Genomic DNA, 14,716 nt, shown 5'->3' with positions numbered 1-14,716 from the left:
TAGGATCCCTGAAGGCGCTAAAGATGAACTCCATAATGTATGTGGATTTTCTCAAACAGCACTTCCTGCCATGGTTCAAGAAGAAGAACCGTGTATTTCACAGCAAGATCATTTTTCTGCATGATAATGCACCATCTCATGTTGCACATAAAACATCTGCATCTCTGGCTGATATGGGCATAAAAGGGGACAAACTTATGGTGTGACCCCCATGCTCCCCTGACCTCTACCCCATTCAGAACCTTTGGAGCATCATTAAAAGGAGTGTCTATGATGGCGGGAGGCAGTTTACATCTAAGCAACAGCTCTGGGAGGGTATTCTGTCCTCATGCAAAACAATTGAAGCAGAAACCATCCAAAACCTGACAAATTCAATGGACGAGAGAGTTCAGAAGCTCCTTTCGAACAAGGGGTCCTATGTGAAAATGTAACATCACCTACAATAAAGTTTTGAGTTGAAAACTGTTTGATTTCAGTTTCTAACAACCTGCTAATGCTTATAATTTCAAAAATGACCATTTTTTTGGTCTTTATTAAAATGAAAAGGTTGATCGAAAAGTTTGGGGGATCTAAGAGTGTGGCAACCCAGTAGTCATGATTACTTCAAATTCTGACAATATGAGGGTCATGCTGCAGGTAGTGCAGCAAGAAGGCACTTATGTGTCTTGCGCATCTCGGAGCCCCAAAATTATTTTCCGGGCTAGATGCAGCTAAAAATTATTTTTAATTTTAAATCTGGTGGAGCTTATTATAGATGGCCTAATAGGATCAGTGCTGCACACTGCTACAAAGCCCAAATTATTTTCCAGTCAAGATACAGATAAACATGATTAGTAATTTGAAAGCTTAAAACGGTTGGTAGGGTGATTTTAACCAATCATCAAGCTTTTACTCTCCCCAGGATGACACAGGGGTAGAAAAGTCGTTTCGGATCCATGATTTGTTCATCTTTATGAACGTGAGTCTGTCTACATTATCAGTGGAGAGCCGCGTGCGCTTATCTGTCAGCACACCACCAGCAGCGCTGAACACACGTTAAGACAGAACGCTGGCTGCGGGGCATGACAAGATCTCCAAGGCGTAAGTGGCTAGCTCCGGACATTTATCCAGATTGGAAGCCCAAAAAGAGCAAGGGTCCAGTGACACAGTCGTGGCTTCAATGTTTACTTGGAGATACTCCTGTACCATCGTCTCTAGGCGTTGACTATGTGTCAGACTTCTTGTCTCCTGTGGCCTTGCAAAGGATGGGCTAAAAAAGTGGTGAAATGATTCCGCAAAATTGATGTTACCAGCAGATACTGTGGTTCTGTTACGGTTTGAGTGCTGAACACTTGACGGTCCCACGGTTGGCAAGTTGGAACTGTGAGATTCACTACGTGCACCACTGGTATTTTGTGGAAAAGCACATGTAAGATTCTGCAACAGTCTCTGCTGATACTCCTGCATGCGTGCATCCCTTTCTATGGCAGGAATAATTTCTGCAAATTTACTTTTGTACCGGGGATCTAACAGTGTGGCAACCCAGTAGTCAGGATTATTTCTAATTCTCACAATTCGAGGGTCATGTTGCAGGTAGTGCAGCAAGAAGGCACTCATGTGTGTTGCGCATCCAGGAGCACCAAGTCCCTGTTGTGTTGGTGGCGAGGTAACAATCATGCTTCCTTCCTCTGTCCTCTCCCCCCAACCTCGCACAACAGAAATGTGATCAAGGTCTCCCTCATCTGATGAGTCTTCCATCAGTTCGTCCTCCACTTCTTCCTGGGCTCCTGCACCTTCCTCACTAGTTTGGCTGCTACCATGCGCCCTGGTAAAACCATCTCCCCCACCCTCACATGCCTGCCGCCTTGGTGCTGCCGACCGTCTGGACCTTGCAGATGTTAGCCCTTCCGCATACAACTCCTCCTCCTCTACTTCTAAGTCGCTGAGCTGCGGGATGCGAACGGCGGAAGTGAGCACACAGCGACCGTGCCCTCTGCAGAAGGCCATCTAGTCTGGGATAGTGGGCTAAAAATTGCTGGACAACCAGGTTCAACACGTGAGCCATACAAGGCACGTGTGTGACATTGCCCCGGCGAAGGGCCGCACCCAGGTTTGCAGCATTGTCGCACACGGCCTTCCCTGGTTTCAGGTCCAGTGGAGACAACCATTCATGAAATTGGTTCTCCAGAGCTGACCACAACTCCTCAGCTGTGTGACTCCCATTTCCCAGACATTTCAAAGTAAAAACCGCCTGATGACGTTGAGCCCTACTGCCAGCATAGTAAGGAGGTGTGCAGGATCCCTTCTGCGCAGTTAGAAAGCTTGTGGCATGACCAGACAGGCTTTGGGTGCAGGTGGAAGACCGAGAGGAGGTTGAGGAGGCAGAAGCAGTGGAGGAACTTTGACATAAAGAGGATTGACGCACAACTCGTGGGGACAGCAAGACTTGGACAGCAGCCCCTTGTCCTGCTGTCACCATAGTTACCCAGTGCCCAGTCAGCGACATGTAACGCCCCTGTCCATGCCTACTCGTCCAAGTGTCTGTGGTGAAATGCACCCTGTCACACACAGAGTTTCTCAAAGAAGCGGTGATGTTGTGTGCGACATGCTGGTGGAGCGCAGGCACACCTTTCTTTGAGAAGTAGTGCCGACTGGGCATCTGGTACTGGGGCACTGCGACGGACATAAGGTCTCGAAAATCCTCTGTGTCCACCAGGCGGAAGGGCAGCATTTCTGTAGCCAAGAGCTTGCAGATGGTGAAATTCAACCTCTTAGCTTTCTCATGGCTAGGAGGAAATGGTCTTTTACTTGTCCACATCTGAGGGACCGAGGGCTGGCTATTGTGCTTAGACGGGGTTGATAAGGGTGTCCCCGGCAAACTGCCGGTCTGTGAGGAAGATGCAGGCGGACATGTTAGGTTGCCTTGATCCAAAGGTGGTGCTATCGATGTCGGACAGCGCTCAACACCAGCTGGTGTTACCACCTCCAAAGAAAATGATGACCTGCCAATCACGCTGGCTGTTGCGGGTAAAGAGGTGGCAGGTCTGCGCCCCAAAACAGGTGTGACTGCTGTCCCCCCAGTCACAGAGGATGAAGAGGCCGCGGATGCACAAGATATGGCAGACGGTGGTTGGCCCGGCCGGCTAGGCCGCATTGTAGCACACTGAGCTTCCCACTGCAACTTATGCTTCATGTCCATGTGCCGGTTCATGCATGAAGTACTCAAACTATGTATTTTTTGGCCTCTACTTAGCTTTTGCTGACAAATGTTACAGATAACACGAGTTGGGTCATCTTTATCGATCTGAAAAAATGCCCAGGCTATGCAAGGCTTAGCACCCATGCGACCTGAAGAGCCACCACGACTTGTGGTGAGAGGCAGAGTTGTGTTTGAGGATGCAGTTGTTGACGTGCTTCCAGTACTACGTCTCTGTCCAGGAAGGCGCAACCTGACCTCGTCGTCACTAGCATCTTCCTCCACCTCCTCTGCTGACCTCATCTCTTGGCTGACTGTGGGTTGACAGTAAGTGGGATCTCCAACCTCATCATCATCACCCTGTGTGTTATCACACCCGTCGTCCTCAGAGCCAACCTGTTCCTGCCCTGACAAAAAACTAAAGTTGTCGCTCCAATCAGGTATTTGAGTCTTATCATCGTCTTCCTCATTGTCTCCACCAACAGGAGTTACAGTTTGGGAATGAGGGTCTACATTATGGTCAGAATCTTCTGCGTCTGGTCCTGGATCCGACTCATAAAGATTCTGGGCATCAGTGCAGATCATTTCCTCGTCTGGATTCACAGAAGCGCTGGAGTCGACCTCTAATTCCCAGGCTATAGTATGAGTAAACAGCTCTGCAGACTCAACCATCTGTTCTACCTCATACTCAGACGGGCAGCTGGAGATTTGGGAGCTGTGAGGAAGCAAGTGCGATTTGGGTGACACCTTTGAGGACTGGAGTATTTGTGATGTTGAAGTTGATGTGGAGGAGAGCCCACTTAAAGGAGCACTTGATATCCGTTGAAGCACCTGCTGTTTTTGTGCCTCATCTGGAATTTGTAGCGATTGGCGTGGCCGTAAGAAAGGGATCTTATCACATTGTCCGCTAAAAGAAGTAGACATTTTAGTTTGGCTGGAAGATGGTCTTTCTTCTGCAGATGTTATTGTTGCTTTAACACCTACCCCACGGACACAACCTTTTTTCCCCTTCCCAACACGCATATTCCCCTTTCCACCAGCAGCAGGCCTTTTTCCACTCATTTTGGTGGTTAACTAATTCACAACTCTGGAGTTGTTTGCACAAAAAAACAATGGATGGTAACCGAGCAGAGCTGAGTGGCCAAACTGTGGTATTAGGCCAAAACTATTGGCTGGGTTAGATGCAGAAAAAAATTATATTCAATTTGCAACCTGATGGAGGTCAGTATAGATGGACTAATACAACAAGTCCCACACACAGCTAGAAGCCCAATATTTTTTCAGAGGTAGATGCAGAAAAAAATATATTCAGTTTGCAACCTGATGGAGGTCAGTATAGATGGACTAATACAACAAGTCCCACACACAGCTAGAAGCCCAAATATTTTTTCAGAGGTACTGTAGATGCAGATAAAAATTATTTTTAATTTGCAACCTGATGGAGGTCAGTATAGATGGACTAATAGAGAAAGTCCGACACACTGCTAGAAGGCCAAATATTTTTTCAGAGCTAGATGCAGAAAAAAATTAGATTCAGTTTGCAACCTGATGGAGGTCTGTATAGATGGATTAATAGAACAAGACCCACACACAGCTAGAAGCCCAATATTTTTTCAGAGGTAGATGCAGAAAAAAATATATTCAGTTTGCAACATGATGGAGGTCAGTATAGATGGACTAACAGAGAAAGTCCCACACACTACTAGAAGGCCAAATATTTTTTCAGAGCTAGATGCAGAAAAAAATTATATTCAGTTTGCAACCTGATGGAGGTCTGTATAGATGGATTAATAGAACAAGACCCACACACAGCTAGAAGCCCAATATTTTTTCAGAGGTAGATGCAGAAAAAAATATATTCAGTTTGCAACCTGATGGAGGTCAGTATAGATGGACTAATACAACAAGTCCCACACACAGCTAGAAGCCCAAATATTTTTTCAGAGGTACTGTAGATGCAGATAAAAATTATTTTGAATTTGCAACCTGATGGAGGTCAGTATAGATGGACTAATACAACAAGTCCCACACACAGCTAGAAGCCCAAATATTTTTTCAGAGGTACTGTAGATGCAGATAAAAATTATTTTGAATTTGCAACCTGATGGAGGTCAGTATAGATGGACTAATAGAGAAAGTCCGACACACTGCTAGAAGGCCAAATATTTTTTCAGAGGTACTGTAGATGCAGATAAAAATTATTTTTAATTTGCAACCTGATGGAGGTCAGTATAGATGGACTAATAGAGAAAGTCCGACACACTACTAGAAGGCCAAATATTTTTTCAGAGCTAGATGTAGAAAAAAATTATATTCAGTTTGCAACCTGATGGAGGTCAGTATAGATGGACTAATACAACAAGTCCCACACATAGCTAGAAGCCCAATATTTTTTCAGAGGTAGATGCAGAAAAAAATATATTCAGTTTGCAACCTGATGGAGGTCAGTATAGATGGACTAATACAACAAGTCCCACACACAGCTAGAAGCCCAAATATTTTTTCAGAGGTACTGTAGATGCAGATAAAAATTATTTTGAATTTGCAACCTGATGGAGGTCAGTATAGATGGACTAATAGAGAAAGTCCGACACACTGCTAGAAGGCCAAATATTTTTTCAGAGGTACTGTAGATGCAGATAAAAATTATTTTTAATTTGCAACCTGATGGAGGTCAGTATAGATGGACTAATAGAGAAAGTCCGACACACTACTAGAAGGCCAAATATTTTTTCAGAGCTAGATGCAGAAAAAAATTATATTCAGTTTGCAACCTGATGGAGGTCAGTATAGATGGACTAATACAACAAGTCCCACACACAGCTAGAAGCCCAATATTTTTTCAGAGGTAGATGCAGAAAAAAATATATTCAGTTTGCAACCTGATGGAGGTCAGTATAGATGGACTAATACAACAAGTCCCACACACAGCTAGAAGCCCAATATTTTTTCAGAGGTAGATGCAGAAAAAAATATATTCAGTTTGCAACCTGATGGAGGTCAGTATAGATGGACTAATACAACAAGTCCCACACACAGCTAGAAGCCCAAATATTTTTTCAGAGGTACTGTAGATGCAGATAAAAATTATTTTTAATTTGCAACCTGATGGAGGTCAGTATAGATGGACTAATAGAGAAAGTCCGACACACTGCTAGAAGGCCAAATATTTTTTCAGAGCTAGATGCAGAAAAAAATTAGATTCAGTTTGCAACCTGATGGAGGTCTGTATAGATGGATTAATAGAACAAGACCCACACACAGCTAGAAGCCCAATATTTTTTCAGAGGTAGATGCAGAAAAAAATATATTCAGTTTGCAATATGATGGAGGTCAGTATAGATGGACTAACAGAGAAAGTCCCACACACTACTAGAAGGCCAAATATTTTTTCAGAGCTAGATGCAGAAAAAAATTATATTCAGTTTGCAACCTGATGGAGGTCTGTATAGATGGATTAATAGAACAAGACCCACACACAGCTAGAAGCCCAATATTTTTTTAGAGGTAGATGCAGAAAAAAATATATTCAGTTTGCAACCTGATGGAGGTCAGTATAGATGGACTAATACAACAAGTCCCACACACAGCTAGAAGCCCAAATATTTTTTCAGAGGTACTGTAGATGCAGATAAAAATTATTTTGAATTTGCAACCTGATGGAGGTCAGTATAGATGGACTAATACAACAAGTCCCACACACAGCTAGAAGCCCAAATATTTTTTCAGAGGTACTGTAGATGCAGATAAAAATTATTTTGAATTTGCAACCTGATGGAGGTCAGTATAGATGGACTAATAGAGAAAGTCCGACACACTGCTAGAAGGCCAAATATTTTTTCAGAGGTACTGTAGATGCAGATAAAAATTATTTTTAATTTGCAACCTGATGGAGGTCAGTATAGATGGACTAATAGAGAAAGTCAGACACACTACTAGAAGGCCAAATATTTTTTCAGAGCTAGATGTAGAAAAAAATTATATTCAGTTTGCAACCTGATGGAGGTCAGTATAGATGGACTAATACAACAAGTCCCACACATAGCTAGAAGCCCAATATTTTTTCAGAGGTAGATGCAGAAAAAAATATATTCAGTTTGCAACCTGATGGAGGTCAGTATAGATGGACTAATACAACAAGTCCCACACACAGCTAGAAGCCCAATATTTTTTCAGAGGTAGATGCAGAAAAAAATATATTCAGTTTGCAACCTGATGGAGGTCAGTATAGATGGACTAATACAACAAGTCCCACACACAGCTAGAAGCCCAAATATTTTTTCAGAGGTACTGTAGATGCAGATAAAAATTATTTTGAATTTGCAACCTGATGGAGGTCAGTATAGATGGACTAATAGAGAAAGTCCGACACACTGCTAGAAGGCCAAATATTTTTTCAGAGCTAGATGCAGAAAAAAATTATATTCAGTTTGCAACCTGATGGAGGTTTGTATAGATGGATTAATAGAACAAGACCCACACACAGCTAGAAGCCCAATATTGTTTCAGAGGTAGATGCAGAAAAAAATATATTCAGTTTGCAACCTGATGGAGGTCAGTATAGATGGACTAATACAACAAGTCCCACACACAGCTAGAAGCCCAAATATTTTTTCAGAGGTACTGTAGATGCAGATAAAAATTATTTTGAATTTGCAACCTGATGGAGGTCAGTATAGATGGACTAATAGAGAAAGTCCGACACACTGCTAGAAGGCCAAATATTTTTTCAGAGCTAGATGCAGAAAAAAATTATTTTTAATTTGCAACCTGATGGAGGTCAGTATAGATGGACTAATAGACCAAGTCCCACACACTGCTAGAAGCCCAAATATTTTTTCAGAGCTAGATGCAGAAAAAAATTATTTTTAATTTGCAACCTGATGGAGGTCAGTATAGTTGGACTAATAGACCAAGTCCCACACACCGCTAGAAGCCCAAATATTTTTTCAGAGCTAGATGCAGAAAAAAATTATATTCAATTTGCAACCTGCTGGACGTCAGTATAGAAGGACTAATAGAACAAGTCCCACACACTGCTAGAAGCCCAAATATTTTTTCAGAGCTAAATGAAGAAAAAAATTATTTTTAATTTGCAACCTGATGGAGGTCAGTATAGATGGACTAATAGACCAAGTCCCACACACTGCTAGAAGCCCAAATATTTTTTCAGAGCTAGATGCAGAAAAAAATTATTTTTAATTTGCAACCTGATGGAGGTCAGTATAGATGGACTAATAGACCAAGTCCCACACACCGCTAGAAGCCCAAATATTTTTTCAGAGCTAGATGCAGAAAATTTTTTTATTCAATTTGCAACCTGATGGAGGTCAGTATAGATGGACTAATAGACCAAGTCCCACACACTGCTAGAAGCCCAAATATTTTTTCAGAGCTAGATGCAGAAAAAAATTATTTTTAATTTGCAACCTGATGGAGGTCAGTATAGATGGACTAATAGACCAAGTCCCACACACTGCTAGAAGCCCAAATATTTTTTCAGAGCTAGATGCAGAAAAAAATTATTTTTAATTTACAACCTGATGGAGGTCAGTATAGATGGACTAATAGAACAAGTCCCACACGCTGCTAGAAGCCCAAATATTTTTTCAGAGATAAATGAAGAAAAAAATTATTTTTAATTTGCAACCTGATGGAGGTCAGTATAGATGGACTAATAGACCAAGTCCCACACACTGCTAGAAGCCCAAATATTTTTTCAGAGCTAGATGCAGAAAAAAATTATTTTTAATTTGCAACCTGATGGAGGTCAGTATAGATGGACTAATAGACCAAGTCCCACACACCGCTAGAAGCCCAAATATTTTTTCAGAGCTAGATGCAGAAAAAAATTATATTCAATTTGCAACCTGCTGGAGGTCAGTATAGAAGGACTAATAGAACAAGTCCCACACACTGCTAGAAGCCCAAATATTTTTTCAGAGCTAAATGAAGAAAAAAATTATTTTTAATTTGCAACCTGATGGAGGTCAGTATAGATGGACTAATAGACCAAGTCCCACACACTGCTAGAAGCCCAAATATTTTTTCAGAGCTAGATGCAGAAAAAAATTATATTCAGTTTGCAACCTGATGGAGGTCAGTATAGATGGACTAATAGAATGATGCTATGCCCAAAAGATTTTACTTCACTAGGTGCAGTAAAAAAATTGGTATTCTATACACAGGTGGTATATCTTGCAACACAGATAGGCTACTCCACTGACTAACACACTCTGCAATAGGCCAAAAAGGATTAGCTTTGCTAGATTCAGCCAAATGCTGTGAAAAAAACTTGCACAGCACTGGCACAGACCTGCCTGGCAAAAACTGATAGGAACTGATGTAACCTAGTCCTGAAAAGGACTCCAATTACAATTAGTCTTTACTCCCACAATCTATCTATTTAAGAGCACAGACCTGCCTGATAAAAGTCGTAGGAAATGCTGTAACCTAGTCCTTAAAAGGACTGCAATCACAACTATTCCCTACTCCCAAGCTATCTATATATTTGTGCGAAAATTGGCTTGAAATTAACAAGGTATAGCGCACACAGCAACAGCGGTGCCATCTAACACGCAGCTGCAGCAGTGAGAAAATGGTGGCGACGGGGAAAATGGCTTGGTCTTATAGGGCAAGGACATGTGACATACACTGCCAATCACACATGCCCTTGCTTGTGTGAAAAAAAGCACTTCGCTCCGTGCGTGCGCTGCTGATAGGCTGACAGATTGCACCTCCCCACTGCAAATGCGGGAAAGAGAAAAAAAAATGGAGATCTTCATTGTTCCTGCAGAGATCCATCCCCTGCCCCTCCCCCCGCCCCGCTGTACACTCAAACTGCGTATTAACATTAATTTTCATCATTACTGAGAAAAAATCCAGTTATGATTTTGGTGCACGAACAGTTATCGAACATAACCTCGAACAGCCGAATTTTTCTCAAATTGTTCGTGTTCGCCGACCGGCTCGAACACCGCCCAAAACAGCTCGAATTTGAGATTGGCGAACAGTTCGAGTAGAACAACGCTCATCTCTAGTTATGACTACTTATGTACACCAAAACCAGGCCAAATACAATCAGTAGGCAATCTCACACAACTAATAATAATCCAAAAAGTCAAGTAGACTCTACTGTAATGTATAAATAATTATCTTATTAAGCCCATGATAAGCATGAAAAAAATTAAAAAAGGGGGAAACATGATGCAAGAAAAAAGTATGTTGGCGCACTACAAGGATCTAAAAATCCATCCACTATTTAAGTGCTAGAGATATTCAGTCCAAGAATGATTAATGATTCATAAGCAAACAAACCAAATATAAGCATAATGCATAATACAATATTCTGAAAATAGTATTAACAAAATAGCAATCAAATCAACCATCAAGTACAAAAAATTCCATAAAAGAACCTGAACTTAGAAAAATGAGGTAGAGAAAATCTTCTAAATACAATACAAAACATTTTATAACACTAGAATAGTTAGGGTGGTATTGGCTGACACACTGACTATTCTGGGGCTATGGAATGTTTTTTATTGCATTTAGAAGGTTTCCTCTACCTCATTTTTCTTAGTTCAGGTTCTTATATGGAATTATTTGAATTAGATAGTTGATATGATTGTTATTTCGTTAATCCTATTTTCATACCTATGCATTATGCATTACACTTAGATTTGGTTTGTTCACTTATAAATCATTATGTGGATTGCATATAACTAGCAGTTTTATAGTAGTGGATTTCTAGTTCCTTGCAGCGCGTCACAATAACTCTTCCCTGCAACATGTATTCCCAATATTTTAAATGTTTTTTAAAGGTCATCATGGCATAATAAAGCTTTTTGATTATTTATACTGTATATTATACTAGAGTCTCTCTGATTTTGTAGGTTATTGGCATGATTACTTAGTCTTTGGTCTCTGGATTTCATTTTTTTCATTTTTGGGGTTTCATTCTAGGTATCCATCTATTCACATTTTGATTATTAACATTACGCATTCACTTTTTTGATTGCTAAATAAAAATTTGTATACTATTTGCTTAAATGTCCGTTCATCTATCTGTGATTTTCTCATTGAAATTCAGTAATTTTCTGTAGCTCACCCGCTTGTGTGTTTTCTGTGTCTAATGTACTCATGAACCTTTTGGGAAGTTTTAAACTGAATTTGAAAAAAATCTGTTTTTATATTTTGGGTAAATACTGGACCTGCATTTATGGGAGAAAAATAATAAAACAGCATATACCCTCATTGATATCTGTAGTTGGTTGTCCAAAATTGATACAGCATTTTCAGAAAAGTCATGCTGGTGATCCCAGGATGGTTTTGTTTGCAGGGATTGAATCTGAAGGCGTATCTGAAATAGATAGACATAAGAGAAGTGTACTGGATCATTTATACAGATGCCCTTGATACGGTAGGTAGGAATGAGCCCAGCAGTGCCTTGAGTGCTTTCTTAGAAGATGGAGTTTGAATAATGAGGCTGTGATGAGATGTGCTGTAATATTCCATGTATTGTATTCTGCACTATTGCTCCAATTATTGCTATATATATTGCTCAGTTGTTTTTAGTGACAAAGAGGGGGCGTGAAACCCTTCGATCACATAACAGATGTCCAGGTGGGGCAGTATTAAGGGACCAGGTCGAAGTGCGTTATAAGCGTGAAACAGCAGTTGCTTGTACGTGTCGTATCTATATGACTCTTCTTGTTTAAATGTAATTGGAATAATGTTAAATGGTTTTAAACAGTAAAATTGTTGCGAATGGTAGGCCCATCCAAAAATTTAGAATCAGGAAAAATGTTTATTAAATACTCAATGAACTAAGTTTACTGTACAATCACAGCTTGGCTATACTTTTCCGTCTCCTCAAACTTTCCATTAAAGCGATTATTTAGGCATTATGTATATAAACAAGAACTTTATTTACAGGAGATGCTGTAAAGAGAAAAGTGCACACAATAGGGTAACCCTACTAGAGGAGAGAAAAATCAAAAAAATTGTATTGCTCACCTAGAAGGTTATGGAGTAACCACCATAAAAGACACAAATGCTGCTGCCTCGTGACGGGGGGAAATCCCCCAGATAAATTTCACCAGTAGGGAGAAAAAGCACTTTGAAATTAGACTGTGCGGCTGGAGGAAAACAGTTCTTACTGCTGTCAATCTGGAAGCAGGTTTTTTTATTAGACGTGTTTCAACACCGAACTGGCGTCTTTCAAGTTAAAAAAAGCTTAGGTTTTTGAACATGAAAAAGAAGCCAATCGGCATTATTTAAAGATAATCTGTCACCAGGTTTTTGCTATGCAAACTGAGAACAACATGAGGTACAGGTTATAACACTGAATTCAATGATGTGCCACATGTCTGGCTGTGTGGGGGTATTTACTTAGGCTGAAGAATTAATCACATTGCGATATTAATATTGATGTGACTAGCTGTCACAGGCTAGGAAGTCAGACTCCGCCCCATTCTATGATAAGCAGCTCACTGTCTATAAACTATGCACACAGAGAGCCTGGTGTGGGCGGGGTTAGCTTTCTCAGCTCTTCTGCAATGTTAAATCTAAAAACTCTTATTGAGTCACAGCTGTGCACCCAGTGAACTTAGTGTTACTTTGTTGGATTCAGGGTCTCTTTGCATACATCAGGCTGCTCTCAGATGGGGTAGCAAAAACCTGCTAACAGATTCCCTTTAATAAAAAACGTGTTTCCACAATGACAGTAGCAAGAACTGTTTTTCTCCAGACATGCAGCCTAATTTAAAAGTGCTTTTTTCTTACTGATAACAATATTATTTAGGTATCATACAGTGGTGGCCAAAAGTATTGGCAACCCTGCAATTCTGTAAGATAATACTCAGTTTCTTCCTGAAAATGATTGCAATCACAAATTCTTTGGTATTATTATCTTCATTTAATTTGTCTTCAATGAAAAAACACAAAAAGAATTGTCCTAAAGCCAAATTGGATACAATTCCACACCAAACCTAAAAAAGGGGGTGGACAAAAGTACTGGCACTGTTTGAAAAATCATGTGATGCTTCTCTAATTCGTGTAATTAACAGCACCTGTAACTTACCTGTGGCACCTAACAGGTGTTGGCAATAACTAAATCACACTTGCAGCCAGCCAGTTAACATGGATTAAAGTTGACTCAACCTCTGTCCTGTGTCCTTTTGTGTACCACATTGAGCATGGAGAAAAGAAAGAAGACCAAAGAACCGTCTGAGGACTTGAGAAACCAAATTGTGAGGAAGCATGAGCAATCTCAAGACTACAAGTCCATCTCCAAAGACCTGAATGTTCCTGTGTCTTCCGTGCGCAGTGTCATCAAGAAGTAGCCCATGGCACTGTGGCTAACCTCCTTAGATGTGGACAGAAAAGAAAAATTGACGAGAGATTTCAACGCAAGATTGTGCGGATGGTGGATAAAGAACCTCGACTAACATCCAAACAAGTTCAAGCTGCCCTGCAGTCCGAAGGTACAAAAGTGTCAACCCGTACTATCTGTCGGCGTCTGAATGAAAAGGGACTGTATGGTAGGATACCCAGGAAGACCCCACTTCTTACCCCGAGACATAAAAAAGCCAGGCTGGAGTTTGCCAAAACTTACCTGAGAAAGGCTAAAACGTTTTGGAAGAATGTTCTCTGGTCAGATGAGACAAAAGTAGAGCTTTTTGGGAAAAAGCATCAACATAGAGTGTACAGGAAAAAAAAAGAGGCATTCAAAGAAAAGAACACGGTCCCTACAGTCAAACCTGGCGGAGGTTCCCTCATGTTTTGGGGTTGCTTTGCTGCATCTGGCACTGGACTGCTTGACCGTTTGACCGTGTGCATGGCATTATGAAGTCTGAAGACTACCAACAAATTTTGCAGCATAATGTAGGGCCCAGTGTGAGAAAGCTGGGTCTCCCTCAGAGGTCATGGGTCTTCCAGCAGGACAAGGACCCAAAACACACTTCCAAAAGCACTATAAAATGGTTTGAGAGAAAGCACTGGAGACTTCTAAGGTGGCCAGCAATGAGTCCAGACCTGAATCCCATAGAACACCTGTGGAGAGATCTCAAAATGGCAGTTTGGAGAAGGCACCCTTGAAATATCAGGGACCTGGAGCAGTTTGCCAAAGAAGAATGGTCTACAATTCCAGCAGAGCATTGTAAGAAACTCATTGATGGTTTCCTGGAATCGGTTGTTCGCAGTTATTTTGGCTAAAGGTTGTGCAACCAAGTATTAGGCTGAGGGTGCCAATACTTTTGTCTGGCCCATTTTTGGAGTTTTGTGTGAAATGATCAATGATTTGATTTTTGCTTCATTCTCTTTTGTGTTTTTTCCTTACAAGCAAATTAAATGAAGATAATAATACCAAAGAATTTGTGATTGCAATCATTTTCAGGAAGAAACTGAGTATTATCTGACAGAATTGCAGGGGTGCCAATACTTTTGGCCACCACTGTAAATATAAACAAGAAGTTCTATACTGCCTTCATAGAAATTATTTTACAGCAATCCTGTTAATGTAAATGTTTTATTAAAGAGACT

Source organism: Phyllobates terribilis, unplaced genomic scaffold (assembly GCF_046119375.1).
Source record: "Phyllobates terribilis strain yellow unplaced genomic scaffold, ASM4611937v1 Scaffold_1__5_contigs__length_1240528914, whole genome shotgun sequence".
Classification (NCBI taxonomy): domain Eukaryota; kingdom Metazoa; phylum Chordata; class Amphibia; order Anura; family Dendrobatidae; genus Phyllobates; species Phyllobates terribilis.
This window is presented reverse-complemented; position numbering follows the sequence as displayed.